Source organism: Poecile atricapillus, chromosome 4 (assembly GCF_030490865.1).
Source record: "Poecile atricapillus isolate bPoeAtr1 chromosome 4, bPoeAtr1.hap1, whole genome shotgun sequence".
In the NCBI taxonomy this organism is placed as follows: Eukaryota; Metazoa; Chordata; class Aves; order Passeriformes; family Paridae; genus Poecile; species Poecile atricapillus.
In genome coordinates this window covers 60,904,697-60,920,887 of record NC_081252.1, presented here as the reverse complement: position 1 = coordinate 60,920,887, position 16,191 = coordinate 60,904,697, and the positions used below count along the sequence as shown (strand labels likewise).

The 16,191-nt window shown below is 37.9% G+C and overlaps 1 protein-coding gene across 1 annotated transcript in view; it reads right to left on the bottom strand.

Moving 5' to 3' along the window:
* Positions 1 to 16,191, bottom strand: part of LDB2 (LIM domain binding 2) — a 363,923-nt gene that overhangs the window by 301,976 nt on the left and 45,756 nt on the right. The gene's annotated exons all lie outside the window — the stretch shown is intronic.

The window sequence follows — 16,191 nt, the reverse complement described above, 5'->3', positions numbered from 1 at the left end:
TTCTGAGAGTTCATCTCAGAGGGTAGCAAAGAAGTGTTTGAACTGTAAATAGAGAAGGGCCAATGACAGCCAGAGAGCCCTTCCATCCATCAGTCAAGTTGTCACTGCTCCTTCAACACAGGTGAAGAAATGTCAAACAGTATTTGCAGCAAGTTAAACATTCCTACAAGAGTTAGTGGGAGTGTATTGGCTTCAGACACGGGTTTAAACTTTTTTTCTTCAGGAAGAAAAATCTTGGAAGGCACATAGCTTGCGTGACTTCTTTCCTTTAGATGACAAGTTTCCTTCAAGACCTGAGGTAGACTATGAAGTATTAGGGAACACTTGTGAGACCACAGGTGTCTAACGCAAATAGGCAGCCAGAGCAGGGTTGTCAGTGAAGATAGCAACCTGGCATGAGAAATAATAGTAGTAAGTAATTGAAGCAAGGAAAAGGTGTGTCAGATGAGACAGCTGAATTGGCATGTGAGTCTCCCACGAGATACAAAAAGACATTGGTTTGGAGAATCAGGCTCTTCTGCCATCATTTTCTTTCTCCTCCTCTTAAACATAAAAGAATCAGACAGGCAATACCATGTCTAGTATCACTTGTATTTAATCTTGCTGATCTGCAGGTATTCAAGCCCACTATCTTTAGGGCAGGTGCCAGGTGAGTGAAGGGGGTTTTTAACTCTAGTCCCTAGAGCTAAAATTCTGACAGCAAGTTATTGTTTGCTTTTGGTATTTCTTCTCTTTCACTAGTGCATAAAATTTACACTATTTCCTTGTTTACAGTAGCAGTTTAACGTATCCCAGAAATATATTATATATATATATATATATATATATATATATTTATATATCTATTCCTTTGCACAAATAACCCTCCAGTCTCCCCTCCGGGAGGTATTCAGCAAGGAAAGTGAGAAAGGGCCCTTTTTTCTCAGCACTCCTTGTTGCCAGCCCACAGTACCTCTCTGAAGCTGATTTCCTATCACCACCAGCTCTGGAACAGTCTCCTTTGAGAGGCAACCATTCCTAAATCATTTCCTTCACAGCACTGTGCCATCATGCTGTACATAGAGAGTTAAATTTCTACACTGCCTCCTCAGAGCCAGTTCTTGGTCTAAAAAATCCCAAAATTACATCGGTTTCATAGCAGACAGCACAATTTATAACATTAAAATATCTATATATATAAAATTCTGTCCAGAAGGGAAAAAACTGCAAGGGAGAAGGGAGGGAACCCAGAAGATTATTTTGGATATGCAGCAACAATACACTTTTAAAATTAAAAAAAAAAAAAAAAAAAAGAAAGAAAAAAAGAAAAAATAAGAAAAAAGAGGAATAGCTAGTATATAAACATGACTGAGGAAAAATAAATATTCAGACAGGTTCGGCTGCTTCATTATTTCCCCTGATGCTTTTCAGATATCTTCACTCTCAAGTACTTAAAACACATACCAAAAATATTTGTTACTCCCTTAAGCCATTTTTAGCCTACCTGTCTAGTGCTCAAATAGAATTCCTTGCAACTGCAAGCTGTAGTATTGTGTTAATAATTTTCCTCCAATTCCACTGAGGTACCAAGAGAAACTTGAAAGGAAAATCAAAAATTAAAAAGGCAAAGGGATCTTTTAATATATACTGTCAAACAGCTGTGAGGCCTTAATCTTAGAGACCTTTTTTTATCCTTATCCATAACACCTACTCAGGATTTTTCTCTTCAGCAACAAAAGATGCTAAACCCAAAGAATGAATTTTCAAAATGTGATTTTTTTAAACATGGTTATTTAAGCGAAAGTTCTCTTACTGAATTCTTGACAATACCCAGAAATTGTACACAAATTTGATGAGGAAGAGACTTTAGCCTGTTACCACTTAACCCTATCCCCCACCACCATTTCCTTGCTGCAGGGCACTTTTGTCCAACATGCAAATTCAGGGTTGTTGTCAACAGATGGTTCAAGACACATTTTCACTTAATCATCACAGACCCAAGCTGGAAGGATCTTTGAGTAAGCACATCACTGATGCTTGTAAAATCTATATGTTCCTATTCCACTACAAATACAAGCTGAATGGCAAGGACCCAGTTCTTTAGCATATTAAATACCCAGTGTACCCTGACACAGGGACTGAAAAAGCTCAGTTTGCTGAACACAGTTCAGAGGATGGAGATTCGGTGCCCATTTTAAATTTGCTGTTCTCTGTACAAGCACATACCCCTCAGCAGCCTTGACATAAAGCAGTGCAATCCAGGTAAAAGGACAGAAAACAAAAGATGCCCATGGCCTGATTTTGTTTCATTTTTCCCTTTTGTAGTTAAGAGGTGGGTAAAAATGTGTCTCGTGATATTTCTATTATATCTTTTCATTAATTTATCATTAACTCCAGTAAATACCAGTAATGTTCTTGTCTGTATAAGGATAGCTAAAAAAAATAAACCAAATGAGCACCTAATAGGAGTAATTAAGGTATGTTTAAGCAGTTCGTGTGAAAACCGGAATTAAAAAATGAATGTTTTTATTTAAAAAATAAACTGACTTTAAATTTCAAGTTATGACAATCTTTGTGAAATGTCCAAGAGCAGTGTGAAGGTGTCTCATTAAAGCCTTAATACTACAGCTTTTTTTTTCAAGCTGAATTTACTGCAGTAGCCTCTGAAGACCAGGGAGAGGGGATATTCTCTTCACTACTACTTATCCAGCTGGAAAACTCAGTGATTAAATAATGAAAAACAGAGCAACCACCTGAAAAAATCCCAACTTATTTCCCCCCTCCTTGACTAGGGCTAGAGCTAGGCATTAATGAATGAGATCTACAATTTCTAAATCCTGGTAGACTGAGTCCCTGAGAAGGTATTACATCAGTTCCTTCACTGGAGAAAGCATTTATTTTGTTAAATATTTTTGTGTGTGTGTGAAATGTATATTCATAAACTTATTTACTTATACATTCAGCATATTTAAATTAACTGAATTTTTAAATTCACAGGAACTTTTTATACTATTAACTAAATTTCAATTGCTTCCAAAAGGTGTTCAGAATATAGATCACTACAATAGTAGAACATTAAATCCTTGCATCTACTTCAGACAATAATCCAAATATATGCTTCTTTCTTTATGAATACCTTAAATAGTGTGTATGGGGTAACTATCAAGTCTTTCTTTCATTGTGAAGGCAAAATTTTGTGGCAAATCAACACTCAATGGCAGCTGCAGCTTTCAAAATACAAATGCATTAGCTATCAACTGGCACCAACTAACTCTTCTTTCAGAAAGTGGTGGGAGGAAAAGCCTTTTAAAAGTCTATTACTTGAGACAATTTTTTCCAGCTTCAGGCTTCAAATCAGTAATAAAAATGACTATTTAAATTACTTTCATGTCAATCCATCCACCATGATCTGCAGAGAGCTATTTAAGAAGACAGAGACAGACTAAGGAATATCTTCACTTGTGTTACTGTCAAACCTGGTAAGGCTCATATTGATCATGTCACATTAATATTTCCTAAAACTCATATTTTTGCTGCATTCAGTATTTCAATGGAGAAAGATACATACATTATTATAAACACAGGCAATTGGCTAGAATAAAGGAAAAACTTATTTACTTGAAAAATCATGTTAAGGAGATGACATGACTGAGAGCCTCCATTGTAGTCAAAAGATACCAGCAGCAATTGTCACCAGGCAGAAGCACAATGAATATATGATTACCCCTTACTCCTCTAGTACAGATAGCAAGACAGAAAATAACATGAAAAAAAAATACATTCTGTAAAACAGTTAAAAACCCAAAACCACCAGTGCCATGTACCTTGTACTGTATAAAATAAAACTTAATTTAAAAATTCTAAAAAGGAACTACTAAGGTGTCTTTAAAATAATTTTCAGTGAGATCAAGAGTCTGAAATCCTTTCAGAAAGTACTTCGAGGCCCAGAATGAGATGTGCACTGCTACCTCCTTCAGTGTTTCCCCTCCATCCTTCCTCCATTTTTTAAAATCACCTGATAATAAAAGAACATCAGAGAATCTAATGGAATACCCATTGAACAGTCACACTCATGTCTTACCTAATTTGGAACTATCTAGCAAGTACAGCATACCCTGCAAAAAACCTGCCAGCAACGATGAAGAGCTATGTTTGCCTATACTGGATGCTTACACTTGACCAAATTAACAAGAGGTCACATACCCTCTGCCATTCTGTGGAGTAAATTGGACATAAACAGTCTTCCCAGAAAGGAGAAACCACTCTGTCACTCTTAGGTACCTATGATAGGGTTATTATTGCAAAAGCACCTAACAAGTTCATCAGCTTTAGTTAATGTGGAGATAGGTTGATCCAGTAACTTCCTGGCAACATGAAGCCAATGAAAAACCAAGTAAAATCACTATTCAATTATAACAAAAAAACACTCATGTCACTGTCTGGGGTTCTTACCCCTACATATCCACCCTGGCTGGCTCTGTACCAGAAACTTCCTTATCCTTTTCAAAATACATTTGACAGCAGCACAGAACTCAACCAGATCACAAAGTTGTAGGTCTGTTTTCTTCTCTCCCAAAAGAATAATGTGGAACATCATTAATAACAGGCCAGGCTGCCAGCAATATGTGGATAGCACCTATCACAGTGCACTATTGAAAATAATTATGAATACAAAAAATAGCTGTGTAGCAACACCTACAGCAATCATAAATTAATCTTAAACTTGTGCATCCAATAAACCAAACATTTTCAGGCAGACACACACCAGTTCATTCAAAAAAAAAAAAAAAAAAAGTATAGGGTAAAAAGGGTAATGTATTCTGGTTTTATGAAAGCTGTTGCCTCTCTCTACAACAGAGAGGTGACAACAGAGTGAGATCTATTTGGTCTGAAGACTTAGATGAGGGTTTTCTCTATTTTTAGCTGCAGTAACAATACCAAGTGGATGAAGAACTGCATGTTTATATTAGACCACGGAACAAATTTGCCACATCTTTCTATCGCCTATTCTTCCATCTGCTGATATTTTGCCATGTGAATTAGGTCACCTGTATAAACCGAACTCCACCTTAAATGCTTTATTGTCAAATAAAAATATGAATTTCTAGGCACTGAAATATAGATAGTTGGGCAAAAGTAGAATTTATGACATCAGAGTACCTAAATTGGTAGTTGAAGTTTGTAAATCTGACTAAATACATTGATTTATTTTGACATATCCATTGCTTTATGAAAAATTAAGGAAATAGTTCATACCTTACATGGCTTATATCACCAAGCTTCAATATCTACTCATCTCCAAGAGTCTCAGAATCACAGAGACACATACAAAGAAGAACCAGAGGAAGAAACCTGGCACATTTGGAAAAGATACACACATTTGAAAAGCAACAGACATGAAGAAAAAAAAAACACACAAAATAAAGGAATCCTGAAGGTACTGGTAAACAAAATAGCAATGACTAATCTGTGTGTGAAGCCTGGAAATTAAACTCCAGAACAATGGATGAAATTTAGGGGATGGATGGAAGAACCCTTTCAGACCAGGCAACAACTACTCTTTGGCCACTGCAGACTAAATGAGGGACCAAAGCACAGTGCTGCAGTCAGATTACCCTGCCCTAAAATCTTTGCACAGCTACTCATCACCTTCAAACCATACTAGGACATGTGCTTGAAGGGGCTGGCAAGGAGAGTGTGTGCTGTACCCTCTGCTTTTTCACTTGAAATAAAGTCAAGTTCCATTTCAGAGAATCACTCTTCTCAACTGATGTATAAAATCTGCTGCTAAGATAGGGGACTCTGTCGATAATCAAATTAGACATGAATAGGGGGAGGGACATTTCCTTCTGCTATACCCAGATTTGCCAAATTTAGGTATATTTATGACATTTGAGACAGTTAAAGCCATCCATCAGCATCTCTGTCACTAGCTTTAGGTTTGCAAAAATGGAAACAAGATGTTGCCTTGGAATGCAGCTTTGTAAAATTCTGCAAATTAAAAAACACCTCACTAAGTTTCTATAAACAACGAGAAGCTACCGCTGTAAGGTGATAAGCAAGATAGGTGCTATCATATGAATGGTCATTTAATAAAATGTTAATAGTAGGATCCTGAACTTACTCAGATTAACTTTCCTATTATTTACACAGAACATCATTAGGCTATCAAAACAGACCACACTCTAACCCAGAAAAACAAGCAGTGTGCCAGGGGGTGGAAGGAATCAGTATTCTGGTGCAGTAATAAAGGTTTCTTTCTCCAATGATAATCAACTCTGCATAATTAAAATAGCTCAGACTGTTGAACTAATTTTCAGGCTGGAGGTTTCTTCTTGTAGCAACACTTACACACAAAGTTTCTACTGCGACTGAATTTAATCGTGAGCCTAATTACAATTTTAATGAATATCTTCAACACTGCATGTAAACTTGCACTTCACAGTCTTGCTATCAGAGCATTCTTAGAAGCTTTCTGCAGTTAATATAAAGGATTATTCTGAGATGCTCATGGTATGGCAGTATTTTTTAAAAGACAGCTTAAACTATATTTGGCTAAATTGAAATAATGTTTAAATTAAGGTTGTAATAACTATCAGTTTTAATATGCTTATTTCAGAATATTTTTACTATACATTTAATTAAAGTTGAGAAATTTCTGTCTTCCAAATCAATTTCTAATTTCAGAATGATCCAAACAGTATCTGTCAAGTTTCCCTTTTGGTAAATACTTGAGGTTTACTTGCAGATTTTCTCACCAGAGGGCAAAAAACAATGCAGAAAATCCTCTGCAGGAGAGAAGACAGATTTAATAGCCAATGCCTAAAAATTGCACCAACAAAATACTAGTTCTGTCTATTTGTCTGATTTTTCTGTGTAATTCTAGTGCAGTGAAGTAAAAATTATGTAGCAGCCCCATATAAATAAGATGATTTTTAATTAAACATGAAGATTCACAATTCACCATGGAGTTTCTTCTTCTATATACAGCTCATTTTATTTTGCACTCCTGTCCCATTTGCAATGGCCAGACTGGTGGGCCTTTTGCAATACTGCATCACAGGTTGCTGGTAAAATAAAAGCAACCTGGTCATCCAGCAGTTCGCAGATGATTTGTCTAGGTCCTAAGAGGATGTGATAGATTCACGATGACAGGATATGAATATTCTGTAGCAGTTACTGATGTATCCATCATTACTTAAGTCATCAATACAGAATAAGCATTTTAGTGTTCCAGGGTTAAATTTCTGTTAAGGTTTCTATGACAAAGCCTATTCAGATGTGCTGAAGGTTTCCATAGAGAAACCATTCACACATTCCACCTATATATTTCAATTGAGGAAATGTCTTTCTTATTTGCTTTAGACTTTAAATCTAGCAGAAACATCTTCAATCACAGAGCACTATTCCCTGTTTTTATACAATAACAGTATAAAATCACTTTTGTACATTTATAAAACTTGACGTTGAAACCAGTTAGCTTTCTTGTCGCACTAGTCCTTGTGGGAGGCTGTCCTAGAATCCCACTGATTTACTGGTAAGGAACCTCCCTCCAGTGTTGTCTGTTAAGTGTCTCTGCAGGAGGAATCCTCCTCCAGAGCCCATCTTCTTGTTTCCTGCTGTGATGCTGGCAACTTCTGCATTCCCAGTTCAACACAGAGGGCTCTCTCTCCTGCTCCAGGGACCCCCTGTGCCAGAAACCACCACTTAGGCTTCCAAGCAGCTGTGTCTCACATGTGGCCCTAGAAATAAGCTGTGCTGTTACGAAGGAGATGGGGTGCTCTGTTTAGAGGAGTCTCATAAAAAATGCTGCTATTCCCAGCTGCAACTCTGGCTGTGGATCTCAGCTCTTCCCATCATGCTCTGGATATCAACAAAGTCAAGAGATCTGCTATTTAAGGTTAAGGAGGAAAGCAGTTCAGTACAAAAACACTTTTCATTTGTTTTGCTTTTCTTGCTTCAGTTCCAATGTCCATCTATAAACACCAGGTTGGTTCTTTTTTTTTCTTTTCCCATGACATGCATTCAGTTTAATGAAGAAAATTAAAAGAGAAAAAAAACCCTGTTTTTTTAAAATTTAAGATGGTACTGAGTGGTGGAACCTTAATCTGTTCATTTCATGTATAAATTCAGCCATGTTCCAGTAGAAATGTGACTGTTAGAATAAAAGAAGCTGTAATTTAATTTAGTTTTCTTTACTCTGGAAAGCATCACCTCGGTAGTGGATCATTTCTGCTGTGCTGAAAGGACCAAGCATAGCAAAGGGGAAAATTTGGTTTTCTGTGAGTTCTTTTACTTCTAAACATGCTCTAGCAGATAAATATCTCTAAGCTAAGGCGTATAAAGATAAATATAATTTGCTGTACTCTCAGTGTGGAGGCCATCTTTCTACTTGAATAAATACTAGTACAATAATACTGTCTAGAATTTGGAGGGGGAAAAAAAAAAAGAGCTCAAACCCAAGAAAACTAAAGCTTCTCAGGGATTTTCCAGTCTTTAACCATGCTTAAGTTTGTAACATAGTCCAGAGGTACTCAAAGAAGAGGTGATGAGGAGTGAGAGGCAGACAGGCAAAGGGCAGTGTGTTGTACCTACGTGTGACACAGAAGCAGCTACAAGCAAAACTGGATGATGGAGGTCTGCAGGTGTAATTTCAGGGTTTGTCTAAACTGATCTAACTGCAAACCAATGCAGAAAGGTGTAGTTTTATCCCTCTTGTTCCTCCCCAGATATATGCTGCTGCCTTTTCCTTCTGCCTGCTCACAGAGAGAACCTCAGCTTTCAGTCCAGCTGGCCGGCAGGTCTGGCTGTGCCGCTGTCCACTGCAACACAGCAGGATGGCTGCAGGACTGCAACACAGCAGGATGGCTGCAGGATTGCAACACAGCAGGATGGCTGCAGGACTGCAACACAGCAGGATGGCTGCAGGACTGCAACACAGCAGGATGGCTGCAGGATTGCAGCCCAGCGCCAGGGATAAGCACAAAGACTTCTCTGAAGGTGGCAACATCTGCTGAAAATGCTGGGATAACCTGCACTATGCAAAGAAACTTGACTCTAATTTCAGGTTAGCAACTGATGCAGTAATGACATTTTGGTTCTTTAAATTATGCACACTGTGGAAGAATGAGGGAATTAAAAGCATGAAGAAAGCTGGAAACATCTACAAAAAGGAAAAACATAAGGAGGTTCACACAGCACTTCAGACATACTTGCAAAGAATAGGAGCCAAAAAATGAGAAGATACATGGGAGGTGATCTGATTTTTCACATAGCACTGGCTGACTCAGAGCAAAATGTTTAATAGTTTTCAGCTATCTTAAAGAAGTGTAAGAATGAAGCAGTACCAGAAATTCAAGGAGCACTACATTCCTTGTAAAAATGAAACACATGAAGTACGTGCTTTTAATCAGGGCCCAAAGAATGTGAAATTTAGAGAGGGGGTTGTGATCAATCTAAGCCAGTTTTACAAGTCTAACTAGGACCAGATATGAGATAAGATTGTAACTGAGCTAATTTTGATCAACTGGTCATTTTGGAAGAAAAACTGAGTGTTCACTGAAAAATGCAGAATTAACCCTGAACTATGCAATTATAACTTACAACACAGACATAGCTGTCCACTACACAATAAAGATATGGGGATTATGAAAGGTAAGCAATTCTCTGACACTGAAGGCACAGTTAGGGATACACAACAGAGGAACACTAACGTTAAGGTTATGGGTGAGTTTCAAAGTTTGCAGCCATTATGGCAATGTAAACTGCCATAACAGAAAGAAGTAAGGAATTAAATTAAATAGATGAAATTGATTTTATCACTTCACAGTAGTTTGCAAGCTCCAGCGACATGGGCTGCTGACAATAAACACCACCTCTGTCAGCTCACTGCTCCAACAGAGGTGAGTAGTCTGTAACTTGACTAGACCAAGCAGGACATTGCTTTCTTGTACATCAACCCAGCCCATGCACCAGGTAGTTGATAGAAACTGGCAGTGGAACATAAATGGGTGAAAAACACAACTTACAGGAATGACTGTTCCCTCTGGGGAGGGAACTAAGCACAAAGCACCCAGGTGAGAAAGAAAACGCAGTATCAGTAGTGGAAAGAAAGACTTGTTACCATGTTAAAAATTCGTTCTACATTCAGTCTTATCAAGCAGATAGACCAAAATTATTAAAAAAGAGTTTGAATCAGTCTTCTGCAGACAAAGTTCACCCCAGAAAACAAAATATAGATAATTCCATCACCTGTAGAAATGTTGTTCTTGCCTTATGCCTAAAGAGGAGTCCAGAAGACACATAGTTCTGGGCATAAAAAGAGAAACAGAGTACACACACACTGTGCATCATTTTTGAAAGAGAAGAAATAAAAGAGATAGAGAGATCAAGACCATACTTTATTTACAGCTAAGTTACACAACAAGGAGCAGGTGTGTAAAATGCAGGCATTTTTACACCTGATAAAAAAAAAAGTACTGGTAGAAGGGAAGGAATATAATGTAATTAAAATAATTTTCATGTATGATGTGAGAAGTTGTCATAATAAACAAGGTTTGGTAAAAAAATATAATAACCATGTATTAAAAAAAAAAAAAATAAAGCCAACCATTTTTTCATAGTCATGTGGGAATTCTGGTCAATACCCAGTTATAGCTGACAACACAGCTGATCATATAAAATACACCTAAGGTTTTTTAGACAATCTTTCAACTGGAGACAAACAATAGGAAATTACTTTTGGAAACTCTAGGCAATTTTTGGCACAGCTACCAATTAAGACAAAACTAAATGAGAGAAATACAAGTCTTACTTCAAAATTACAGATATATAAATCCAATATAACAAAAAAAAACCAAAACCAAACCAAACCAAACCAAAAACAAACAAACAAAAATAGAAAGGAAAAATAAACAAACAAAAACAAGTAGGAAAATCTCTAACTTTGAAAGGCATTTAAGCAAATTAGAGTAAGATGAATAATCCATAGGGAAAACTGTTTTATGTATCACTCTTAAATGTTGGGATAAAAATTCCAACACTTCCTTTTATTTCTTCCAAGTCTCCTTGCTAGTTTTTTCTGGAAGGCATTAAGGAGTACATCTGATTCTGGCTCAGGTTTTTGGGATAGATCACTGGAGGTTTTCTAAATTGGTCGGCGGTAGATTTTGCCAGCATTCATCTCAAACTTCCCTAGCTTTCTCCAGGGTGCAGAGTAAGCTGGATCAGGTTTCATGTTTAAATTAATTTGGAATTGCTTGTTCCAAAAGTGAACTGGAGTTTGCAAGTTTTTCTGCTTTCCTTTGCTGGAGATGAAATATTACTTTCTGCCATTATACTTTCCAGAGTCACAGTCTCCGGCCTTTCAGCCTACCTGCATGACCAGATCTTTCTTGCCTTCTACCACAATTCATTTGTGCTCCGTTCTAAATTTTTCTTAACCAAGTACAGTTCTATTCCTGTCAGATTTACCCAGCTCTGAGATCCCATCTGCTTGGCTATATATTCTTTAACAGATTCTGTTTGCTATATGCTGACCTAGTTCAAAGTTACATTTGTTCATTGACTGTTCTGTACTCTACCTTCTCCCATGTTTATTTCACAGAAAACTGTATGGGTTTGCAGTTAGGTTTTTCACCTAGGGCATTTTTATAGATTAGAAACAGTACAAATTCAAGTAATGATCCCCAGGGACCCCATTTAATACTTTACCTAAATTGAAATAGCTTCACTTACATTCACTTTTTATTCTATATGGGTAACCACTGTGCTATTCATCTAATTTCATATTACTGGATCTCATAAGTCCTTGAAGCTCTGTGCTGTGAGCAGTCTTGTGACAATGCTTGCTGCTTAAATACACCCCATTATACCCCTGTGGTGTACATCTGAAATATACTGTGTGTACAAGTCTAACATTACACATATTGGGCCACCTAACGATTTTCCTTTTGCTTATGCCTGCTTTGTTTATTAGAAAAGGAAAGAATTTATGCTCTTACAGTCATAATGTTGCTGTTTTTTCATGCAGGAAAAATGCAGTGATGAGACTGACTGCCATTTTTTGGCTCTTCTCTCTAACAAGTGGGTTTGGTTTTTCTAATTTGTATACCCAAAAGCATCATCATTACAAAGTACCTCATAGACAGATCTTCAACTCCTCCTGAGCTGCATCTCCTTTTCAAAAGCTTACCATTCCCCATAAAACTGAGATGTTTTACTGGGCATTAACACAGAGGTCACTTTGAGGAAGTGGGCTCATACCATATAAAGGCTCCAAAATACAATGATTCCAGTGCAAGCTCAAGTAGAGGCAAGCTAAACTAGCAGCAAGAAGAAAACCTCCAAACCAAGCAAAATTTTTCATGCTGACTGGAGGGGTGGAAGGGAATTTATGACAAGTCAAACAGAGAAGCAGGTCTGATGCCCCAGGTTAGTGTAGCCCCCATCTCCAAACCAAGCTTCCAGAGGCTGCCTCTTTTCTCTTTGAAGGGAAAACTACAAGTCAACAGAAACAGCTCAGCCGTTTTAATGTTATTTTCCCACCTTCATCTGGTTCTTAGAGAAGCATAGAATCATTAATGTTGGAAAAAGACGTCTAAGATTGAGTCTAACTGATAACCTAGCTCCACCTTGCTCACCACTAAAGTGTCCCCAAGTGCCACATTCACGCAGCTTTCAAACACTTCCAGGGATGGTGATTCCACCACTTCCCTGGGCAGCCTGTTTCAGTGCCTGACCACCCTTTCAGGGAAGAAATGTTTCCTAATATCCAATTTAAATGTTCTTTGGAACAACTTGAGGCTGTTTCCTCTTATCCTGTCATTTGCTACCTGTGAGGAGAGACCAAGCCCTACCTTGCTACAACCTCCTTTCAGCTATTGCATCATTCTTTAATTTTTTTTCCTAGCTCTACCTGATACACCACCTGACGCATACTACCCATCACCACTTAAAAATCCTTCTGTTCATAGCTGAGAGGACAACTAGACTTGATCCAACAGATCAGCCTATGCTGCCCATTTCATTTCTTATCAGATTAAACCTGCACATTTTGCCATGCCATGTGCCTATACTTGGAGCAGTGCCCGTAAGCATCTGCAAAATTGCCTCGTTACCCTGCGTTGAACTTTGTATCAAATCTTGTGCTGAGATGGGGTGGGGTTGGGAGGAGAGGACAACAAGAGGTAAAAGCAGGTTCAATGCAGGTTGCCTCTGCAGAGCTACAGCAAAGGGCTGAGGTAACAAGTAAAGAACAATTTTGCTGCTCTTCAGAAAAATGAAGGATTTTTTTACCAGAATCCATGAAATAATTGTATATTAAGTTTAGCTATAAAGCCATGACCCTGGAGAAAGGACTTGGCTTTAAAGCAAATGCTTTTCATATTCAGTTTCACTTTTCTGGTATGAAATATTTAAGAAAACATAATTCTATTTAAAATATTTCTTTAAAAAAGTCATCACATTCTTGTCTTTTATATGTATCACAGTCAGACATTTCAAAATTACTTCATCCAGCACAAGGCTTCCACGTCCCTTATGTTGTTAGTGATCAGTACTTGTGAAAGCCTACAGAATTCACACTGAAAGGCAAGACAATGAAAAAAATAAATCTTCTTTCTGCATTAAAACCCCTCTTCCTCTTATCTGAGTGTTTGTACTGTCACCAGCTATTGGAGAATGTGAATGTTTCTACATAAAAATGATTAGTCCTAATGAAATCTCAGGTAAACCATGTGGAATATCTGGCCTTTCTGTCAGTTGGGGCTGTGAAAATACTCTGTTCTTAGTGATATTTTAGAGAATTGTAATTATTTTAAAATTGTGAGATCTTGGTTTTGCAAGCGACATTGTAGTTTTGATGGAAGGACTTTATTAGACACAGAGGTTTTAAAACCTTTCTTAAAGAAGTTCAGTTTCAATTCACCTAATGTCCTCTCAAAATTCATTCCCCACACAAGAACTTTTGTCCCCAGACTTTACAGACTTCTGCATCAGGGAGAGGAGAGGTTCGGAGAGGTTCGGAGATGTTCGGAGAGGTTCGGAGAGGAGAGGAGAGGTTATAATTTTGAATCTCAACAAAGTAAAAAATGGTTTAGCTAAGAACTAAATATTGCAAGTTTTATAGTTCAGCTTTTGTTAACCAGTAGAATTTATGGAACTATTTCATTTGAATTTTCAAATAAAAGTTTTATATAACCCAAGTTTTATAGAACCTATGTCTTGGCCTAAATAGGTTTCATAATAATTGCATCCTGAATATTTAGGCACATTAGATCCTTTTGAATCTGGTATTTTTGAAATGTGTAAAATACATATAGTGAGCAACCAAATTATGTCCATCCTAATTCTGATCTCTAATGCTGCTGTTCTGAATACACAAAGGTGAAGGATGCCCCAAATGAGGAAGCTTTTCCTTTAGAATCACAGTCCCACTGCTTGGGCTTTTTCCAAAAGTGATACTTAAAAATTCTGCCACAGGGCTGCCCAGCTGGGTAAAGTCTGTGAAATTTGATGTATGGCATAGCATGGTGTTTAGGTTGTGTTTGTTTGTCTGGGTGTTTTTTGGGTTTTTTTTGCTGCACTGCCAAGGAAAATGATTGATTTTCCATGGAGTGGCTGCAGCACAGCCAGTTTTCTTCTGCTCAATCTGTTTTATGGAGGTTACTGAAAGCACCTGATGTCTGATATAAACAGGGAAGGAGAAAAACATTTGAAGAGGATCCTAGGCCAAATACCACCTTCTTTACAGTGTGAACAGGAACCAAAGGAACCCTGAATTACTCATCTCCTGATGTCACAAGTATCTTCTTTCTATGACATGAACTAAGAAGTCAGTATATTTAGCAACTGAACTTAATAGAAAAAAGTTTCCTTTTGTTTCCAGGAAGAGAGCACAGGAATCCCCCAAATCCCTCAAAAAATGGCCACAAAGAAACTCCCTCATTCCCAGAGATGTTTCTGCAAAAACAAGGAAGCAGATACTGTAGAGAAGTGCATCATTTCTCACAGGGGTCTTCTTTCCCCTTTGTTGCTTCTCAGAACAGAGCAGTCTGTGTTCTGCCAGGCAAAACTGTCCCACACAGCCTCCAGCTATAGCCCTCTGATTCTTCAGGGCCAGAGCACCCACATCCATTCAGAGAGATTGGTCTCACAACAGTCTTCTTTATGAAATCTCAAGTGGGAAATGTGTGTAGGGTTTCACTGTATATAAAGTAGAGTTTAAAGAGATTTGGGTATGATGCAGACAGTAATAGAATAAGGGGTGGATAATGTCTTGGGTTGCAATGCAAGATGTAACCAAGAGTATGTGTTCGATTACCATCTGTTAAAAGCAGGTGTGGCAGTGTTCTTTATCTCTTCCATGACCCATCCTCCCTCCAGGGGGAGATCTTCTGTTAATGAGCCACTGAGTCTGACTGCATGACTGATAAAATTACATCATCCCATTGTGAGATGTCCCATCCAGGGGGAGGAACCAAGCATTCCTGCCTGGATATAATCTGAGATTTAGAACACCACATCAGCCTTTCTCCACTGGATTCCCAGAGGAAGGCCAGACCCATCTACACCACCACTGGGCCTTCAGAAGAAAACTACACCCTTCTACAGGATCATTGCTTCAACAGAACCACGTCTGTCACCCCAGGAGGACTGCAGCCACCACTTAATCAGACTGCTGACCAACACTCTGAGTAACAGAGTTATAGTCTAACTGTCAGTCTTCTTTTTTGTACTACTGCATTTTTATTTTCATTTTCCTCATAAAGAACAGTTATTCCTATTCTGATATCTTTGTCTGAGAGCCCCCTGATTTCAAGATTGTAATAATTTGGAGGACAGGGGGTGGGTTTACATTCTTCCATTTCAAGGGAGGTTCCTGCCTTCCTTAGCAGAGACATGTCTTTTCAAACTAAGACAAGGTTCTAATTTTTAGAACTGTTAGGAAAATAAAAACAATTAAAGCAAACCTAATTCATTCTTTCAAAGTAATTAACCGTCTGTGTAATAATCATCCTGTATTTCAGAAGATCAGCAGTTAAAGGATGAGCACTTTGGCTTCAGCTCACCAAGCAACACATACTCCCTTTACACATACTACCCAAGGGTATCGGGCCAAGTCTTGGGTCAGATTTAGTGATTTTTCAGCACAGTTAACTTTGGTGCAAAGTGCAGTTTTTTGGGGGGTTTTTTTGTTGGGTACATTATAGG